This window comes from Ambystoma mexicanum, chromosome 12 (assembly GCF_040938575.1).
Source record: "Ambystoma mexicanum isolate Mex_15411 chromosome 12, UKY_AmexF1_1, whole genome shotgun sequence".
Taxonomy (NCBI): domain Eukaryota; kingdom Metazoa; phylum Chordata; class Amphibia; order Caudata; family Ambystomatidae; genus Ambystoma; species Ambystoma mexicanum.
In genome coordinates, this window is record NC_090936.1 from 548691800 (window position 1) to 548712252 (window position 20453).

The window sequence follows — 20453 nt, forward strand, 5'->3', positions numbered from 1 at the left end:
ACGTGTCCATACTGGCTCCCAAGTTGCTCGAGGTCTGGGTCGAAGCGCTCCACTCCTCTATTCTTCCCCCGTCCATGCGTGAGGCCGTCATCACGGTACTACTCAAGCCTGGCAAACCGGACGACGAATGTGGGTCTTACAGGCCTCTTTCCCTCATGAACCTAGATACGAAAATCATTGCTAAGACCATAGCTAACCGCTTTCTCCCCATTATGCCATATCTGGTTCACGAGGACCAAGCGGGCTTCGTCCCCGGCAGGACCCCCTCTCATAATATAAGGAGACTGTTTAATGTCATGTCACGTATAAATCAAGATGCCCAGGCCGTGGCGGTGACTCTGGATGCTCAGAAGGCCTTTGACATGGTCTCTTGGAACTACACGTGGCTGGTGCTGGAGACGATGGGAGTTGGCCCAAACATGATCGGGTTCATTAAGCTACTATACGCCTCCCCTGTGGCCCGGGTCAGGGCCAACTCCTTGACATCCGACCCCTTCACACTCTTCAGGGGTACCCGGCAGGGCTGCCCCTTCTCCCCGATCCTCTTCGCCCTCGCAATTGAGCCAATGGTGGATTATGTCCGTGCTCGGCATGCCCGCAAGGGGATACGGCTGAAGGATGACCCCGAAATCATATCTCTATACGCAGATGACGTGCTATTATACATTAGAGAGCCCGCGACCCACATTGACCCCATACTTAGGGACATCACCCGTATCGGTACCTACTCTGGCTTCACGATCAATTACTCAAAGTCAGATATCTTCCCGCTCACGAAATCTACCCAACAACCCACCACTGAGTACCCCCTTCGCTGGTCCCCGGACGGTGTCAGATACCTGGGGGTGCAGATATCCTTGACTAAATCTACTCTGATAGCCGACAATTACTCCACCACGGCGCAAACTGTCGAGGCCAAGATGTCAAGATGGCGATCGCTCCCACTATCCATGGCTGGTCGTCTCTCCCTAATTAAAATGATCCTGCTCCCCAAGCTTCTTTACACTTTTAGCAACGTTCCCGTGTGGCCTGGGAAGGCCTACTTCACTAAATTGCATACACTATGCGCTCAGTTCCTATGGCACTCCGGTGCAGTGCGTAAGAAGTGGTCTGACATGGCGCTCCCCTATAAACAAGGGGGGTTCACCACCCCGAATCTGCTACTTTACTGGACTGCGGCCCAGGCTCAACATGCCACCCACTGGTACCCGGGCTCCCCAACGCGTCCACATGTCAAGTTAGAGCGACTAGCAGCTGCCGTCACCAACATGATGTCCCTTATATTACATCGCCATTACACACCTGATTCACCCATTGACCCTGTCGCTACGACCATCCACGCATGGGAACGCTTGCTAAGTCCGACGGACGGGTCCCCCCCTACTACAGATGGCTCCCGGTGTGGCGCCTGCCTGACATGGAACCCACACACGATAACGCCTTGGCCCAACACTGGGGAACGCTGGGGTATCAAGCACTGTCCGATTTCTACCCAGAAGGCAAGTTCATTGACCCCCAAACATGGAAGCAGGGCCACACCAGATCCGCCTTGGAGACCCTCCAATACTACAGGCTACGGGCAGCGTTCCGCACTGCATGGCCCTCATTTCCCGATGAGCCCCCGGATAACCCGGCGATCGCATCCATTGCCAACTCAGGCGGCGCCCGCAGTGTCGTCTCTTCACTATATAGGATCCTTCAGGAGTCCATCACAACTCCAGCACTTAGGGCGCGCGATGGCTGGGCGAATGAGCTGGGCCTGGAGTTGTCTGATGGCGACTGGGGCGCAATGTGCTTACACACCAAAAAAGTCTCCTTCAATTTCCGCTACCGCGCCATACAGTACAAACTCCTCAATAGGCTCTCCTATACTCCGCACAGGACTTCGGCGTTCGCCCGAGCCGCTGCGGCCGGGTGCCCTCGCTGTGGATCTGAGGAGGCTGATCACCTGCACATGTTTCTGTTCTGTAGGGAGCTATCTGGGTTCTGGGAATGCATCTTGAAAACACTCTCTGACATAGCTGAAACTGTTGTTGATCCTGACCCCTTGTCGATTCTGTTCGGGGTCTGGAAAACCAATGGAACCAGACGCCTAGCTAAGTTCCTAAACATAGGCTGTATGATTGCCAAAAAGTGTATACTCCAGAGCTGGAAAAGCCCCGCTCCCCCGGTCTTTCAGAAATGGTTGCGCTTACTCACCTGGTCACACAATTGCGAGGAAGAATACTTGTCTATGCTCCCCGCCCAGTCTTGCAGCAGGAACATTTGGGCTGAATTCAACACTTACCTTAGTATCCGGGACAAGGGCACCCCCGAATCTGGTCTGTCTCCTGCCCCGTCGGGCTCTGATCCCACTGGGTGAGCCCCTACTTTGTTCCTTTGTTTTTGGATTGGTATGCTGCCTCTCAGATACCGCCCGGCTGTCCATGTTGTGATTGCTGTATCCTTTATGATATGCTGCTCCATGATGTAACTGCTATGCACCTATTGCCTTGTGTGTGCCTTGTGTACTTCTGCCGTTCAAAAATAAAAGTTTTAAAAAAAAAAAACTGCAAGGAGCCTCTGTATGGCTGTAGCTTCTCACTTCACTGCTAAAACTCAGGACATCCTGTCCTCGCTCTCCTCTTCCTCTCTCTCGCTTGCCCACCCCGGTCACCTCTCCTTCTCCTCTTTCTCTCCGACAACACCTGATGATGTTTCTAGACACGACCGATCTATGAAAGTGTTGTCCAAAAAGGTGCTCCTCTGCTCCTCCAGAACCATCAAGGACCACATTGACACCCTCGCTCCAGCCTTGGCCTATTTCTGCAATCACTTGTTTGCTACTGGATCTTTACCCTCTTTCCTCAAGCACTCCCTTCTGCACCCCCTCCTCAAAAAGCCTTGCACCAATCTTACTGGTCTGACAAACAATTACCCGTCACTCCTTTCCTGTGCAAACCCATGGAAAAGCTGGCCATCTCTCAGTTTACCCGCCACGCTATATCTGCTGGTCGTCTCCATGACCATCAATCCGCCTACAGAGCAGCCAGAGATACGGAAACTGCTCTCCTGAACACCTGTGAAGATCTGCTTGCTAATCTTAACTCCAGCCTTCCTTCTGTCTTCATCCTCCTTGATCTTTCCTCTGCTTTTGACATGGTCAATCATGCCACCCCGATTAATCGACTCTGTGAGAAATTGGGCATCACGGGTCAGGCCCTGGAGAGGTTGACCTCTTTCCTCCTGGACCAGCCTTCTCACATCCAACTATCATCCTTTCTCTCCACCACTTCCATCTCCACATGTGGTGTTCCCCAGGGCTTTGACCTCTCACCCTGGCTCTTCAATGTCTACTTGGCCTCTTTGGCCCACCTTATCTCTACTTTCTCCTCTAACTTTTAGTGTTATTCAGATGACACCCAGCTCTCTGTCAGGTTCCCTTCAACCTCCTCTTCTCTCTCGCTCATTCCTGACTGTCTATCCGTGATCCAGGATTACGGATAGACACGGCCGCCACCCCTTAGAGCTGATATCCGCCTGAAGCATATGTTTACCAAAAACGTTCTCATTCATTCATTGCCAGATAGATGCTTGTGAACACATATTCTATGGACAAATATACTCAGTCAGTGTTCTATTCATTCCCACATTCACCCACTTAACTCATCACAACCTACTCCTTTTGTTCAAATATTCCTGGTTGCAACCTACACGATTGATACATACATCATTAACACTCTGGAAATGCTAAAAAATAAGGAGGATGCTTTTTGTCCAACACCAAGGCAAACGATAAATGGGGCTTTTAGCATCCAATCACAATTTTTGCTAATGGCCAGATGTATGCTAAATAATGTTCCCATTCAAACACAAATGTAGCTTTGGAAAACTATTTATAGCAGTGGGAGGGGAGTACATTTAAGTATTTGAGTTCTATACACACTTCCCTTAACTACCAGATTTCCAAACTAAGTATGTAAATCACAATTGTTATTATTAGCTGTAAGCGGTACCTGGTCTGTTCACCTTAGAAGGCTAATAGACCTAATGGGGACACGTTAGTGATGCATCACACACATGCCACACGTGTTTGAAGGCCGAGCAAAAAGCATAATTCCTCTGGTTTACAGCACTGTAATTATATGTATTAAGATTCACAAACTAAATGGAAGGTTCTGTAAACAACTGCAATTATCACTCTAGTTGATTCGTGGCCTTCTTTACTCCAATGATTGAAACAAAGAATTGAACAAAATGTATTTCTTTTTCCCACAAGGACACTGTTATGTCTTATCGAACACAGGGGGGTCAGGTCCCACTAGACAGTTGTGAACATAGAGTGTTATAAAGCCTTGCACAGACTAACGAACACATACTGGAGTCATCACCCATGCAGGCAGCATGTATTTATCCAATCACTGGAGCAGAAAGTATTTGATTTATTTATTGTTATAAACATTGCAAACATTTAAAATATATATATGCAAAGGCATTTCACTGCATCACACCACTATTTTAAAAGCAAAGTGACCTTAATTGTAGGAAAATCAGGGAAGCAGTCAAGGTTGATTAAATATATGTTTTAATAGTCTACATGGTATAATTGTACACATTTATGAATCTGTCAAGTTCGTTGTGAACAGTTAAACTGCTGAAATTTCAATTGTAGCTGTAATATTTAAATGTACATGCCTAAAAGGTTGCTCTGTTTAACACGCTCACATTTCTTACTCCATCAAGTGTAAAACATGGAATGGGCATGGTTGGCATTAGGAACAATGTGCCCCCTTGACAGGGTAATGCCCTTCAAAGTCCACCGAAGGACAGGGAATGATAGAGTTAGATAGAAAGAAAACGCCAGAGATTGCAAGATGCGTTCACATGTCCCCTCCACTGTCGTCTTCTCGCCTTCTCATTGCCACAGATCCTTGGACATGTCCCTCCAGCAATATCGGTGTGGATCACAGCATGGTACAGAGCCAACTATAACCAAGCTAAGGGATGGAGTCTTGGAAAGTGCAAACAGGGGGACATGGCACTCCTGTCTGATTTACTGTACGGGTCCTCTGACACTGATAGTGATGCCCATAACCCTGTTCTGGTGTAGTTCAAATATTTTCTTAACAAAAGAAAGCAACGAGTTGGGCTAGAAGATAGCCAATCCATAACGTTGGTTTCTAATTGTGGGGCCCTCATTGTACTCATTATCACTCACCTAGCCCGAGGACAGTCATATGACCCTGCTGATCTAATGGGCAAGGAGTCATGGATATGATCTCCAGTTATATCCTGATTATACATTTCAAGGATAGAAAGTGGGGTACAGGAATGAAAGATACAGCCATGCCTTGGGTACATTCTGTAATAGATTGGCCAGGGCTGGCTTCAATTAACCAAAACACATGTTCCATATCATAGGCATGGTCGTTGCCTTGAATAGAGGGAATGTAAACACTTTGCACCTGGCAGAATTCCTTTAATCTTTGGTGAAAATCTTCTCCTGTAGTCCACGGTCCCAAGACTGGCAGCTGTGTAGCACAGGTGGCAAGCGTATACTCGGGCTACTACATGGTGTTACACACATCCACACAGTGTCCAAACTGTGATGACGATAATCAGAAATTATGCTGAAATGAACGGTTTTCTTTATGTTAATCACAGTGCCACAGGCCATAGTTCCTCTTCACACGCATCCCACACCCCCACTGGAGTTCCTCGCCCTATCATCCAAAGTCCCCACTCCCTACTGGAGACCTACAACCCTCCTGCACCACCACTTGCCTGGACTGTGGCAGAAGAAAGAAAGAAAGAAAGAAAGAAAGAAAGAAAAAAAGAAAGAAAGAAAGAAAGAAAGAAAGAAAGAAAGAAAGAAAGAAAGAAAGAAAGAAAGAAAGAAAGAAAGAAAGAAAGAAAGGTTTTGCATATCAGGGGCACGCAATTGTATTTATACATTGAATTTCCAAGTAAAATGCACTCGCATGGAGACTCTGTGTCATGTAAGATGTGCACAGATATTTAACTTTTACAGTAGTTGCATTCTTTAATTTGAATATAGTTCTTCTGATGTCTCCTCAGACCTAAATTGAAATAGGTGCAGGCAGGATCTAGCAGTTTCCTTCATGCATAATGTAACAATTTTGGAAAGAAATTGCCGGAAGTGGCCTCATTCGCAGACTGTTTGATATGATACAATACGACTAGAGGACGAGTTGCGGCTTGACACGCTCATACACGTTGAGAGGTTCTTTCCTCTTCATTCTGTGCTGGGCTGAGCAGAGCAGAGAAGCAGAGATGGTATATGGGGGGCCATTCGTGATACAGGCCTTATGCCTTAGATACTGTGCTTTGTGGTTGTGTCCTGTGGTTTGCCCAGCGAGGCTGAAAGCACAGAAGACACAGGCCTGGTGCAGATCTAAGTTCCAAGATGAGACCCGAGATCCTGTGTACTAGTGTGAGTGCTTCCACAGGCCCTCGTTCTCTGCCTGGAGTCATCTGCCTTGCGCGATCTGAATGACACCTAGCCTAGTAAGATCGTTGTCTATCTTCCCTTTGTCCACCCTCCCTGCCTCGTCGCGCCTTGAAACACTTGTGTATAGGCGCATTACTAATGCCATATCATATCATATCTTACCCCCTCTCCCCCCTGTGAGTTTTCAAAAACCTGTAGCATTGACATTGGAGACAGGTGAGTGAGCCAGGCATTCTGATTGTGGGCATTGTGTAAGGTAAGCATGGCATATGAAAGCAATGTCAGTATAATCTGACAATCGACATGGCAGTTTGCCTAGTCAATTTGCTCATTACACACAAAGAGGAACATATGTCGTTCCTTGCTGATTAGCTGTCAGAAGTGGCTGGTTGCTTGGTGTGCCTGAACGCTTTCACATTGTGTGGTCTTTTTTGTTCACTCTGCTCTACTTTGCTGAATCTTTCGGACGTGAGAACCGAGAGCTCAGAGCAGTGAACGGAGTATCCAGGACCTAGAGCCTAGAGTCCTGTGAGCTATAGTGCCACAGTGCAGCGGTGCCCAGCGCGTCGAGTTCGGCGGGATATATCATCTGGGGGCATTTGATTACTTTTGGCTATCTATCTGCTAACATGCTCTGAAAACGGCTGTTTATTGGTCACCACCCTGCACCACTCTGAGGTGTGTGCAGTGGTAACGTGCCTCCTATTTCTCTGCCCCCTGCGCTATTAGTCTTTCAGTGTAATTGACGCTTCTGACGCAAGAGGGGCTGTGTTCAGCCGCTAGTTAGACAGTAGCAGCCAGTGGAAGCTGCCAGGAATCTCTATTGCAGTATGTTCTGAATCACCAGTCAAGTGAAATCTGTTACAGGGAGACAGCTGGAAGGTGAAAAGGGGAGGAGATAATTCACAAACAACGCCCTGACTTTTACTGTGGTCAAATGGAATGCTCCAAGTAAAGTGTTTTTTTGAAATGTGTTATTTCTCTTATTATTTCTTTGACTGGATACAAGAGTAGCTCTTGTGTTGGTTCTTCCCTTCTCGAGCTAACAGAGCTGCCTTTTGGTGTCTGTTTTTCTTTTGCTGCTATGTTGAGATATGTTTTTAAACAAGCCATTTCCATGTGGGTTGGCTGATTGACATAACGTTTTATTGTCTTACCGGTCAGAGCAAGGAAAAAACAAACAGCGAAGTGCAGTATGTAAGGAAACAGCCATACCTTACTGAGTGGATAAGCTCCCAGGGAAGAATGTCACTGGGGATATTGGCTTATCTCCCACTGAAGACATGCCTGTGGATATAGCTAATGCCATAACAGTCCATGCTGGTAAAATTACAGCGTTTTTTCATGCAACAGAATCTGCTGCTGTAGTGAATGTTTCCTGCAACCAACCTGCTCTGGTCACTTCTTCTCCAGCTATTCAGAGAATTAGTAGCTCTTTTTCATTGCCCCCTATTGATAATTATAATTCCTCATTGAACATGTGCTATTGGCTTCAGAGGGATTCTTTAGGGGTTCAAGAATGTATGTCTGGTAGGAATTTAGTTTCCTCGACTCAAGGCAACATTGTCAATTCTGACGAGCACAGACTGTCAAAATCAGCTGTGTTTGAAAGTATTGTTGAGGACAATTGTAGATATATAGACTCAATAGACATATTAAATACCTCTGGCTCTCTTCATGATGAAGTGATCAAACTATCAGCCACATGTAAAGCACTATTGGCACTTTGTAAAAAAAAAATGGCCACTGGCCAAAATGAGTTATTGTTTGTTCCTGGTAATATTGTTGATTTTATTATGTATAATAGTGGCATAAATACTGAAGGAGAATTAATCAGTATGTTAGCTACCCCCAAAGCTAATATACAGGACAATCTAGCTGAAGGCGATGATGACTTAATAATTCTTGAACCTGGTGACGTTAATATAACTGAGACAAATGGTCAAGCGAGTGTTAGGTCCTCATCCTCTATTCCAGCCACTGAAGTCTCTGATTATATCCATCGATCATAAAGCAAGTGATAATAAGAGACTTCAACAGCAGATGAATCTTCTAAGGTTGAAAACATTGAGAAGGAATTGTTTGGCAGTGAGTATCGATGAATGCAGGGGGACAGTAAATGCTCTGCCTAATTTGAATTGGGATGCTTTATTAGCTCCTAATTCTAATATTGAAACTGTCCAATTATCCAAAAAAAACTAAATTGAAATAGAAAACTATTAGTTCTACGGACCAATGACTAATTAAAGGCAAGGTAAATACTCTCTCCATTAAAAAAAACAGGGTGATATACAACCAGATATGAGTGATCCTTGTTTGGATACTATTCAAGATTAAACCAGTGTTAGGGAAGTATGAAAAGTTCTCACAAACTGCCTTAAAAGATGGCAACCCTGGACAAATAGTTAAGCTAAATAAATGGAATGTTTCAAAATTAAAAATGCTTGAACCATGGACAACAAACCTTAATTCCTACATAAACAGATCACGTGTCCTTGAAATTATGCAAAATATCCCTCAGTTTACAGTTATTTCGACTAAGGATATTATTTCTATTGAGGTTCCTGATTTAGTAACAGATTAACAATTGGCTATTATTCACTTTTTTTCTCCACTATTTGTGGATCATGTATTGTTACAAGCCGAATTACTGAAAATAAATGGCTATGAAGTCATGCCAATACAAACAATTAAGCCTGACCACGTAGATGATTCTGCTTGCCAATTAAAAAACGTGAGTAATTTGGAAAAAGTTAAGACTGATATATGTAAGGGTAGTCTGCAATTAGATTCAAAATCACAGGCCTTTAAACTTGCACTAAATCAGGAGGCTCAGAAGGGATCTCTGTTTAATCTGAATTGCATTAAGGATAATGGAAACCAGTCTGAGGCTTTAGGAGACATACAAAAATTGTCCTGGAATTCAAGGGGTTACAGATCCTTCTTATACGATGACCGTATGAGCCAGTACGCATAAGTCAGAGGGGCAGACTTGATGCACTCATGCAACGAGTGGCTTGGGCTATAACCGGCCAATACTTAGTGCGCGAGTGAAGAGCACAAGACTGTCGCAGGGTCTTCAGATTGCTCTAGATAAGAGCAGCAGGATAGTACAACGGTCCTTTGTTGTCAGAAAGTTTGCAAGACGCGTTCATTTGGACAGGACAGGAATCTAACATCAAATGCTGGTTGGTTCCGGTAGGCTACCTGAACAGCAGAATAATAAAGCCGCCATTTCTGAATGGCGTGCTTCTCGGGAACTGCGCTTCACCTCGGTCCATATCTGTGGGTCTACAAGGGTTGTCATAGCCTCTCTGGCAGGGGATGGCTAGCAGGATATTGATGTCTAGTGACATGTTGGGTAAACCTGACAGTGAGATTGGATCATGGTAGGGCCATCTCTTCTGATATTAGAACGGGTAGTGTTGTAAAGCAGGGATGTGTTTTGGCAGCCCTGCTTTACAACCTGTTTGTGGCAGATATGACCCTCTGTTTTAAGGGGTGTCACATTTTCCCCCCTTCTATCAACCAAAGCCCTCTTGGCTGGGTTGCTTATGCTGATAATACAGTGCTTATGGATAGCACCGCTATCGGATTACAAAGAAGCATACCAGCCTTAGAGAAATATTTCATATCTAATGGGCTTATAATAAACCCATTAAAAACAAAGATTTCTGATAATTACAAGAGACAAGTTGTATGGAAACTTGAAGAACTTCCTATTAGGGTGTGTTTATCTCGGTGTCCCTATTCATGGGAGATTATGCTCAGATACCCGGCGTGACTATGTCTATTCTAAGAATGTGAAGAGAATGTGTGTAATTAAATCCTTCGTGTCACATAAGGATAGTTATTCTGTGTTGGCCATCGTTAAGTTAAGCATCTTGCTTGGTTCGTGGTATTCTTTACAGAGTGGAACCTTATTTTGAAAAGGCATGTTTGGAAGTACTTCTTGGGATTGCCACAATGTGTTCCTATCGAAGCAATTATTTGTGAGCTAGGACTATCTTCCATATTAACTCGATGGAAAATAAATAGAGGAATCTTTTATCTTAAATTGCTTATTATGAACGGTGGAATATAAAAACATTGCTCACTTGCATTTCGTCCATGGGCAAGGATGAGCTTACAAAATCCTTTATATTCCGAAAATTTGAAAATGAGGTGAGGGAGTTTTTTGAGGCTATTGATTTTAAAATAGATATTCCCTTAATATTGGGCATGTCTATTAGAGAATTAAAACGGTAAACCTCTGATTCGGATAAATGTATTTTTATTGGCCACTTAACTTCTAAAGTTAAGTTTAAGGATTATGTCAAGCAGGAATTTAATTTTCCACAGTTGAAAAAATATGTGCTGGTAAGAGTAAGGCGGTTCCTGACTTTATACTGCAGTTAAGGTTGAATCAGCTACCCACACTTGAAGTGACAGGGTCTTGGACAGTGGGGCCCTATGATGAGAGGCTTTTTAGAGTCTGCGGAACAGTGGTAAAATAGAGTCGCCATATCCTTACTTTCTGTCCAGGTATGTTTGAAGCTTATATGAGGGGCTATGTGTCACTTGTTAGCCATGGCACTAGCATTGTCACCGACCAATTTGGAGTATGCTATTCTCAGGCGATATTATGATAGTATTGGCAGCTGCTTTTTATATGTAGATATTGTTTTTAAAATTGCCGGAGCAGAAAAGAATGGAATACATGTGTTTTATTGTTTATGTATTTGCATTGATATTTGTATTGTATTTTGTATTGTATTTTATAACATGTAAGGAAGTTTAATGGTTAACTGAATGGTATTGTCGTTGATTTTAAATGTTATGTGGAAAAAGAAGAAAAGAGTTTGGGAAGATGGACTCAAATGCGCTAACCCCTTAAATAAATATATACAGGCGAGTCTTAACAGTCTTGTAAATTTTATTAGTGTTTATTCACACTAATAATTTTTAATTTTCCTTTTATGATTTCAAAAAAACATTCCAGATAAAGCTGCACACCAGTATAGAGTAATTCATATGGTTCAATGAATCAAATATTTCTCTTTCTCTTTCAATGAGTCAAATATTTTCATATATTACTCTCTCAAAATGAATCAAATATTTCTCTCTCTTGACACGTGTTTCCCCATTGTTACTCTCAATGGTTCTTCAGGAGAGGAAGTTTTAGTACGTTCTGATTTTCTGTTTGTTAACATATATCCTGTTTGTTTTTCCAAAAAAATATAATGTTCATCGCGCTATTTAGCTTAATTTAGTCTGTAGAATATGGATCCAGGTTTAGGCTTATTTCCTTGGTATTCTTGATGATATTTTGTGGTCCTGTGCCGTGATAAGCACCCAAATGTAAGGATCCTTAAGGATCAGAACGTTTTTTTGAAATCATAAAAGGAAAATTAAAAATTATTAGTGTGAATAAACACTAATAAAATTTACAAGACTGTTAAGACTCGCCTGTATATATTTATTTAAGGGGTTAGCGCATTTGAGTCCATCTTCCCAAACTCTTTTCAATGTAATATCTGTGTAGCAGCCACGCAGAATTGGGAAGTTCTCATGCAGATAACCCTTTTAAACTTCCTAAACCCATCCCTTCACAAAGATAATAAGCAGTCGCCAAGGAACCACCTCTTTACCAAAGGCTGTTAAGATTGATTGTTTTCTCTTAAATGTTATGTGATATCATTGAAAGTGATGAATTTGCATTTTGTAATATGTGTTTAAGGTATGTACTGCAACTTGACAAACAATACCCCCAAATAAAATTGCAATCATAGGCAATCTAAACACAATGGACCTCATTATGAGTTTGGTGGTAAATCTGCTGATTTACCCCCAAACTCATTAGCCAATACTACCACTCTGCCCTGGGACAAACCAGAGCATAACAAGTTGTGGTATGACAGAGTAAGTCCTCATGTTTGGTATTCATGTCTCCATGATGATTTTGGCAGTTTTACCATTATTACCGTCGGGTAAACACATCAGTTTTTGTAAATAAAGTGAAACATTTACCTCAAGCATTTTGCGTCCGGTGAATCCTCCAGTTAACCTCCAAACCCTGTATTCATGGTTTGGTAAACGTAGCAATAATTCTGTTACTTACACTCGTAATGAGACCCAATATTTACTATGGCTGGGTGTGAGGGAGAGAAAAAAACAGGTGGCCACAGAGCTGCACCTTATCCTGTAGTTATCCAGTTTTGTCATTCACCCAGATTATGAATCTTGCAGCTGCTCTGGATGAAGGAATCACTCTCTCCTGACAACTCGACAGCCTTTGAGAGGTGTCTCTTTATCATGCACAGCAACTTGCTGTGAAGTGCAAATAGAGTTCCGGTAAAAGAGTCCCATTTATGGTCATGTAAAAAATACTTTACAAGCTAGCTCTTTTTGTAAATCTCTCTGGCCTCCTATGCTGCTAAATGTGCATGCAGATATGTTACTGCACACAGAGCTTCCTTATTGATCACACATTTCCAAAGTGGGTTTAGCAAAAAACAAATGGCTACTTGATCATTCCCTTCATATAATCAACATTAGTGACCCTTCTGTTTATTTAATTTTCTACCCACACTGAATTGTAAAAGATGTTCTAATATTTGTCCAGGTTTTAGTGGCCTTTTATTGCATCCTTCCTTTGTTTCTTACAAGGAGCTCATTAACTGCTGATTTGCCATTATATCTGCATCTTACCCATTTCAGACAAATACTCTAGACCTAGTGATTGTGCCATCAACCAATAAAATTGTTGCTTACCATGTAAATTAGAGTCTAATTGATTATGGACATTATGCACTTTCTATTGCAGCCAGGGAGAAACGCCTAGCTAACTCTCAACCACCCACATTTCCACCAAATCCGTACATCCTGCACTCTCCTGAACTTCTTTCAGATTCCGGCAGGATGATTCTGGTGAGTTCAGCCATGATATGTGTTGTTTTGACTAGTACTAGATAGTAGAAAATCCTACAGTTGTTTACGTCAATGGCTGTAAGTGAGCGTGCATCACACGTGTTATCTTGCTGTGATTAGTGAGAAACAATTCCAGTGATCAGAGGTGTGACATTTCTTGTCATTGATTAGGGAGGAGGAAATCCTGCAATTATTTGGAGGCAGACACAAGATTAACAATCAGTGACTATAATTGAGTGTGTTATTTTTTGGTGACTGCTGCTTGGGAAGAGAAAATCCCAGAAATCACCTTGTGTGACATTTTCACGCATAACATTTCTTATCAGTGCATCCGTGACTAGGTTTGAGGAAAGCCCAGAGATTATCCTCAATGACAGTAAATGAGTGTGCATCCTTTTGAGCACATGTCCTGTTTGTAGGCAAGAGTTTACTGTTGATGTAAATGAATGGGCAACAAAAACGACATCTTTTTTTGTGGTTAAGAAGAAGAAGTAACCATCTTGAGTGGCAAAATATACCTCCAGAGGAAGAGGGAGAAAAGTAGTTAATGGTTGATTTACATCAGTCACAGCAACAGTTATGGGCCCTGGGGCTGGTGTAATTGTATATGGTAAACTGGTAAACTGAAATCGCCACTGATGCATTCTGAATCACCTCCTCTCACACATCTCTCTGATGTGCAAGATGATGTCATACATTGCTATTGCTGTGGCAGGAGGCAGTTCAGTACACTTTGTCTTAGAAAGAAGGGGAAGAGATACATATCGTATCTTGTGATGAGCCAGGAGAAACAACCGACATAGCAGAGGAGAATACGGTGTTTCTGAAAATTATGATGAGAGGAGGTTGAGCAAAATAAAGAGGATGGCCCATCTGAATTCAGACTGCAACACGTAATTCTGGTAGCCATGTATACTGAAGATAAGAAGGAGGACAGTGCCACACTTATAGGGTTGGGTGCAAAAGGCCAAGTTGTTCCTCCACTTGTGTACAATACTTTTAAAACACAGCCTGGCACATCTGAAAGTGCAAAACATAAATCATAAATGTGTGGCAGTTCCACCAACAATGCTACAACCCCAAATTTAGGCCACATCGTAAAGCACCATACAAGTGATAAATGTGTTAATATGGAAGGAAGAATTATACCATCTTTCTACCTGAAGTCTTTCCAAGAAAGCTATGTGCTAGGGGATTTTGGACCCAACATGTGTTCTAAATCTTTGTGGTACCATTTGATAGGTCATCAGGCATAGCAATGGGATGACCTCAATAGCCCTAAAATGAAGCATTTTAACTATCATGGTAATACCCCTGGACCTTATTGACAACCTTTATAAAACTGCAGTTGTTCCATTATATGGGAAACCAAGCCCCATCTCACCCCCAGCACTGCAAAGTGCACACATGCTTAGCAGTTAGACCCCTTTGCTCCAGCTCAGTGTGGTGTCACATGATGCATGACAGAGAGCACTGGATCGATACTTAAAATGGACATACTCTTTTTACTACAAAATATAATATTGTTCCTAACTGGTAAGGTTTTATCACCTTCCTTTTTTGCAGTGGCAAACATTCTCCACCTTGGTTATTGTCAATCATTTTGTTCTATGGTTTTCCTCACTTTTGTGAGATGATTTTAAGCCTCGAAGAGGAAGAGGCATCAGAGAAGGAGAGGAAGTGCAGCCTGCAGATCCATTAAAGCAGCAAAACGGCAACGTATGATGTATTTTGTATTTTGTGTTTGTATTTTTATTTATCTGAAGCACAAGCATGTCTATCTCAATCAGAAATGACTTACAATAGCACATTTCCAATTGGCGGAGGTATTCCCAAGAAGGGTGCTTCTACAATAGCTCAAAGATGAGAACCAGCGGTAAGTCTGTTTCTGAGGGTGTAAAAAAGTGGGACATATATCAGGGACAAAATAAACAGAAACTATATATATATATATATATATATATATATATATATATATATATATATATATATATATATATATATATATATATATATGATACAACAGGTGACTAAAGACCAGTAATATTTAAATATCCAAAATTACATTATTAAGCATCATTGGGGGAAAGTGTAGTGGGAGCTTCTTCTTTAGTGAGTACATGAATTTTATGACAAGCTTTGAAGATATCCCTAGTGTTTTTTATTTTATTTGTTTATTTTATTGCTTATTATGTGCCACAGCCTGCAGGCATAAGGGGGCACATCAAGAGAACTAATAACAGAACTAGCAACAGTATGGCTGGCTTTGATTGTTATGGGCAGTGGGTTCCAGTGGAGCAGAGCGAGTATGGCGAAAGAGCGGAAGCAAGAAGACGCACAGGGAGTGTATGGGAATCTTAGATTGAGTGCAGACGAAGATCAGCAGGAGTGAGATGGTGAGGGAGCTGAGATTCAATCAGACAAGTATTGAGCAGCAAAATCACTCATAGGTTTGTAGACTAGGAAAAGGAATTTTAAAAGAGAGCTGTTGTGCATGGTGAGCCAACGACCATGTTGTCGTTAGGTAGAAGTGGGGTGGTCTGGGTAGGTTGTAGAACGTGTGGTTATCAAAGTTGATGACTTTTGTCTAGAAGGAGGAAGTAGTAGAGAGGAAGGCCAAAGAGTAGGAATGAGTTGTAGTCAAGTTTGCTGGTCACGAGAGTGGTGTTTAGAGTTTTTGGACATTGGTTTGTAAGAAAAGGATGCATTTTCTGAATGTTGAGGAGGTTAATATGAACAGCAGATGCAGTGATAGAGATTAAGTTGAGCAATTGTAGGTCGTTGCATAAGAGGATCCCAAGATTGCAAGCATAGGATGAGTGAGCAAGAATCTCAGGAGGGAAGGGGATAGGTTGGAGGTAGGGATGCCATTGGAAGCAGGGAGAAAGCTGGCTTTCATGTTTGAAGAGTACAGCATTAGGTAACAAAGAGCCATTTTGTGAAGAATTGTATTGAAACAGTTTGTAATCGATTCCAAGATTTCTGGGGTGAAGGGGTAAATGAGAAAAACATTTGAGTGCCATCAGCAAAAAGATGATTGTGAACGCCAAATGATACATTAAGTCTTCCTAGGGCAGAGGTATGAAGGGTGCAGAACAAAAGTCCACAGACTGATCTTTGGGGGACACTGACACAGAGAGGTGGGGTCAGAGGTTTGTGAGTTCCAAGAGAATTGAAAAGATCAACCTTCAAGGTAGGAAGTGATCCAGGCTAGAGTATATTTGTGAAACCCAGTGTCCCGTAAATGTTGCATTTTCTTTTAATGTACTTGTGCACTAACCTGTTAATCCTTCCCCACCAATATCAGTAGTAACTGCATAAGTAAATGTATTATTAACTGCCCCACACTTCAAGGTAAAAGTGGCTTCGTTTCAGCTACATGTGGTGGATGTGGTGGATGTGAAATGCAGAATTGCTAATGTGGAATTTGGAAAAACAATTCATGCCAAGCATAGACAGGAAGAACATGTAACTCCACCTGTGCACAACACCTTCACATACAACTAGAGAGGTAAAGCACATTGCCTTTTCCATCATCAGGAAGTGTCCTCCACTTGCAGCCTAAGAGATATTTGGTGATAAGAGATATTTGGTGAACACTGCTGACAGATTGGCAAGCCTCTGGGGCACTCCTCACCAACCTGTACATCCTCTGTGGATAGGTTAACAAGAAGATACAGTAGAATTACTGTAGATCAAATGATGGATGATTATCTACATAACACATCTCCCATCAGTAGCCATCATGATACATTCAGTATAGCTTTAGTAAGTTGCCCACCTATCCAGAGGCACTTCTGAGAGTGCCCACGGAATGCGTGAGTGACTCCAACTCCAGTGTACACCCAGAGCAAACTGGGATTACTGTATTCCTCATGTTGATCTATTTACATTTACTAAGACACAGAAATGCACGTAGATCCACTTTCCAACTGGGCAGTTGACACCCTTGCAAAGATTGCATGCTACTTCCACTGCATACAAGCTGCAAACAGAAACATGTTTCCTTTTGTAGTTTCTCCCTCTTGCACAATAGCCACGCCGATGATAATTATTTGGGTTCTTCCTGCTGAAAAAAGACACAGACAAGAGGGTTGTTCCGTTTTTACCTGCTACACAGGAGCAACTATATATCTAGGTTTTCCTCCTGAAGAAGAGCTATAACATTAAACATATTGTTTTGGGTCTCTCTTGTGCATAATAAATGCAGACAAGAGATATTTTACAGGTTCAACCTACTGCACAAGAAGCATGAAGATATGCCCCATGTTCATTTTCCCTGCTCCACAATAGATGCAAACAAGAATTGTTCAGGTTTTTGCAGCTGCACAAGATCCGCAAACACGATAATATGTCTCTTGGTCTCTTTGCTATGCAATGGCTAACCACAGCTATTTCTCTGGGTATCCCTTCTTTTACACAGCTGTAACTACAAATATTTCTGGGGTTCTGCCTGCTGCATTAAAAAACAATTTACTGAGAATATTTAACTAAGTCTCACTGATAAACTGTAGCGGTAAACACACATAATAGTTTTGATAATATTCCTGTCAGTCTCCCTACTGCAAAATAGAAACAACGGCAAAGATTTCTCTGGGCCTCACTGTTATGCGATAGCTACAAACCAATAGGCTTCCCTGGTGCTTCCTAACATATGACAGCTGCTTCTTTCCCACTTGTTCAGAGTACTGCTGCCAACCCAACACATTTTGGACCAATTTAGCTGAGAATGTTAGTGTGAAGAGCATGCAGAATATCCTCTACATCATCGTCGACTGTACTGTCCCCTAGCTTGCCCCAACTGACCACTGGCCCTATAACACAACCCTTGTGTGTCTGCATTCAAACACAGGCAATCATGTTGATGTCTCTCAACCACAGCAGGGCACCAACAGCTGCCCATTACTAACAGCCTGTGCCACTGCCTATGGTTAAAATGCCTTTGCATGCCATAATACTTGATGTTTGGGTGGGGAAAAACAGCATCTCGAAACAGAAACATGCTGACAAGTATTTTCAGAATTAGCTTGTCAGCTTCCTCCTCCAGCTCCTCTGTGATTTGTTCTTCTGTCCTAACTTTGCCTGCCCCATCTGACCTTGAGTGCCCCCTGTGGCCCCTGCTCCTAAAACCTTCCAATTAACTTCACTTGTTCAATCTCCTGCTACCTCTCCTCATGTTGACCTGTGTAAACTCCTTCATGTTCCTCCTGATTCACCACACCTGTAGTTTATGGTACCCCTCTTTCTGTCTTCCGTTATCTGCTTCCTTGATCCACTGCCTTCTTCTCAATTTCTTTATCCTTGAGTTTCAACCTGTGCCCGTCCACCTCACCTCATTGTCATCCCTCCCTTGCTGCCCAACACCCTTAGCCGCAGAAGAGCTTCTCAATAGCCTTTGCCACTCCCTCCTTTTACCACAGCCACCTCCACTTAATTAATACTCTGAGCTACTATTGTTACGTCTAATGACATCAGTTGAGGGTGCTCTCCAATATCAGCATGCAACTGTTTCTGCATCGTTTCCACTTCTTCTTTACATTGTCCCTGTCCATCATTTGAAGGCTACCTAACTTGGTCATCCTCCAAGCCTATCACATCAGCACCCTCAGATCAAGAGTCATCCTCCCTCTCAATGGCCTGTGTATGCTCTCTGACCACATCTGCCCCAACGTTCTCCTCTTTGTCCTAAGACAAAATGTTTATGATCTCTAAAGAAAATCTCCCAAACATCACATCAGTGAACTGATAATAAGAGTATGTAACTTGTGGGATGGAATGAACCTAAGTGTCACACATGGTTTCCTTGTATTCATTGTTTTTAGCAACAAAAATAACTTTTTTAATATGTGTTCACAAATTACTTCTTAAAGTTTCCTTTTTCTGTTTATTTTTTGCTTGAAAGAGGGAGCTGTAAGGGAAAGTGTTTAACAACAACCACAACATATACCATAAAGGGTTATACAAATGCATTTATTTTCTTTGTTTGGTTTATTGGCAGAATGAGGAAGGTTGCCGGCGATTCCGGGAAGGAATGGAACAGCCGGTGCAATGTTGCCCTCAGTCTATAGTATAAAAACACATCCAGTGCCGACAGGGCCCCCTTCTCCCTCAACTGATCCAGCGAAAGGAACTTCCCACCCGGGAACAGGTCACCAAACCGATTAACACCCAACCGTTTCATAGTGGCCACGTAATGCACTTCACTAGTCAGTGGGATTCTTGGGATAAATATTGGTGGAATCTCCGGCGGATAAAGTACACTCCCGGTGGGTGCATGCCACAAAGTAGACCACGCCCAACAGGTAAGCTCCACCAGATTCACAGGAGATCTAGCCCAGCTCGGAGCAGTCAGGCTAACCGACCATAGCAGCGCAGGCAATGCAATTGACCTTTCTATCTCGACGTGCCTATGCTCCGCTGCCATCCCGTACCAGTACCAGAGATAGCTCGCCTGTGCTACTATATAATATAACTCAAAATCGGGAAGTGCCAAACCCCCCTCCCGAACTGGTGCCATAAGCCGCTCCAGGGAGACCCGCGCTTTTTTCCCAGCCCATATGAAGCTCGTGATCGACGAATGAAGATCCCGAAAAAAAATTTGAGGGACTTTTATAGGCACATTAAGAAACACATATAAGAGTTTGGGAAGGACAGACATCTTGAGTACTGAGATCCTCCCGTATACATTAAGAGGAAGTCGAGCCCAGCCCTGCATCGCCCTTTTAACCGAGTTTAGAGCTTCTACGTAATTCGCCTCGTACATCGTTTCTGCACTCCTCGCGACAGTCACCCCTAAGTAACGAGTACTCTGCAGATCCCACTGAAATCCCCACTCGTCCTGAAACTGAGATACCCCACCAGTCAATGGAAAAATAACGGACTTGCTAACATTTATATTAAACCCCGAAAGGTCACCATAGCGCTGGAGGTCCCGCATGACCGGGTCCAAGTTAATTTCAGGATGACGAATGAACAGCACCATATCATCCGCATACAATGATATTATCACTTTATGGGTGTGCAGCTGAATTCCCCGGTGCAAGTGAAACTCCCGAACCCATTCAGCCCACAGCTCTATCGCCAGGGCAAAGAG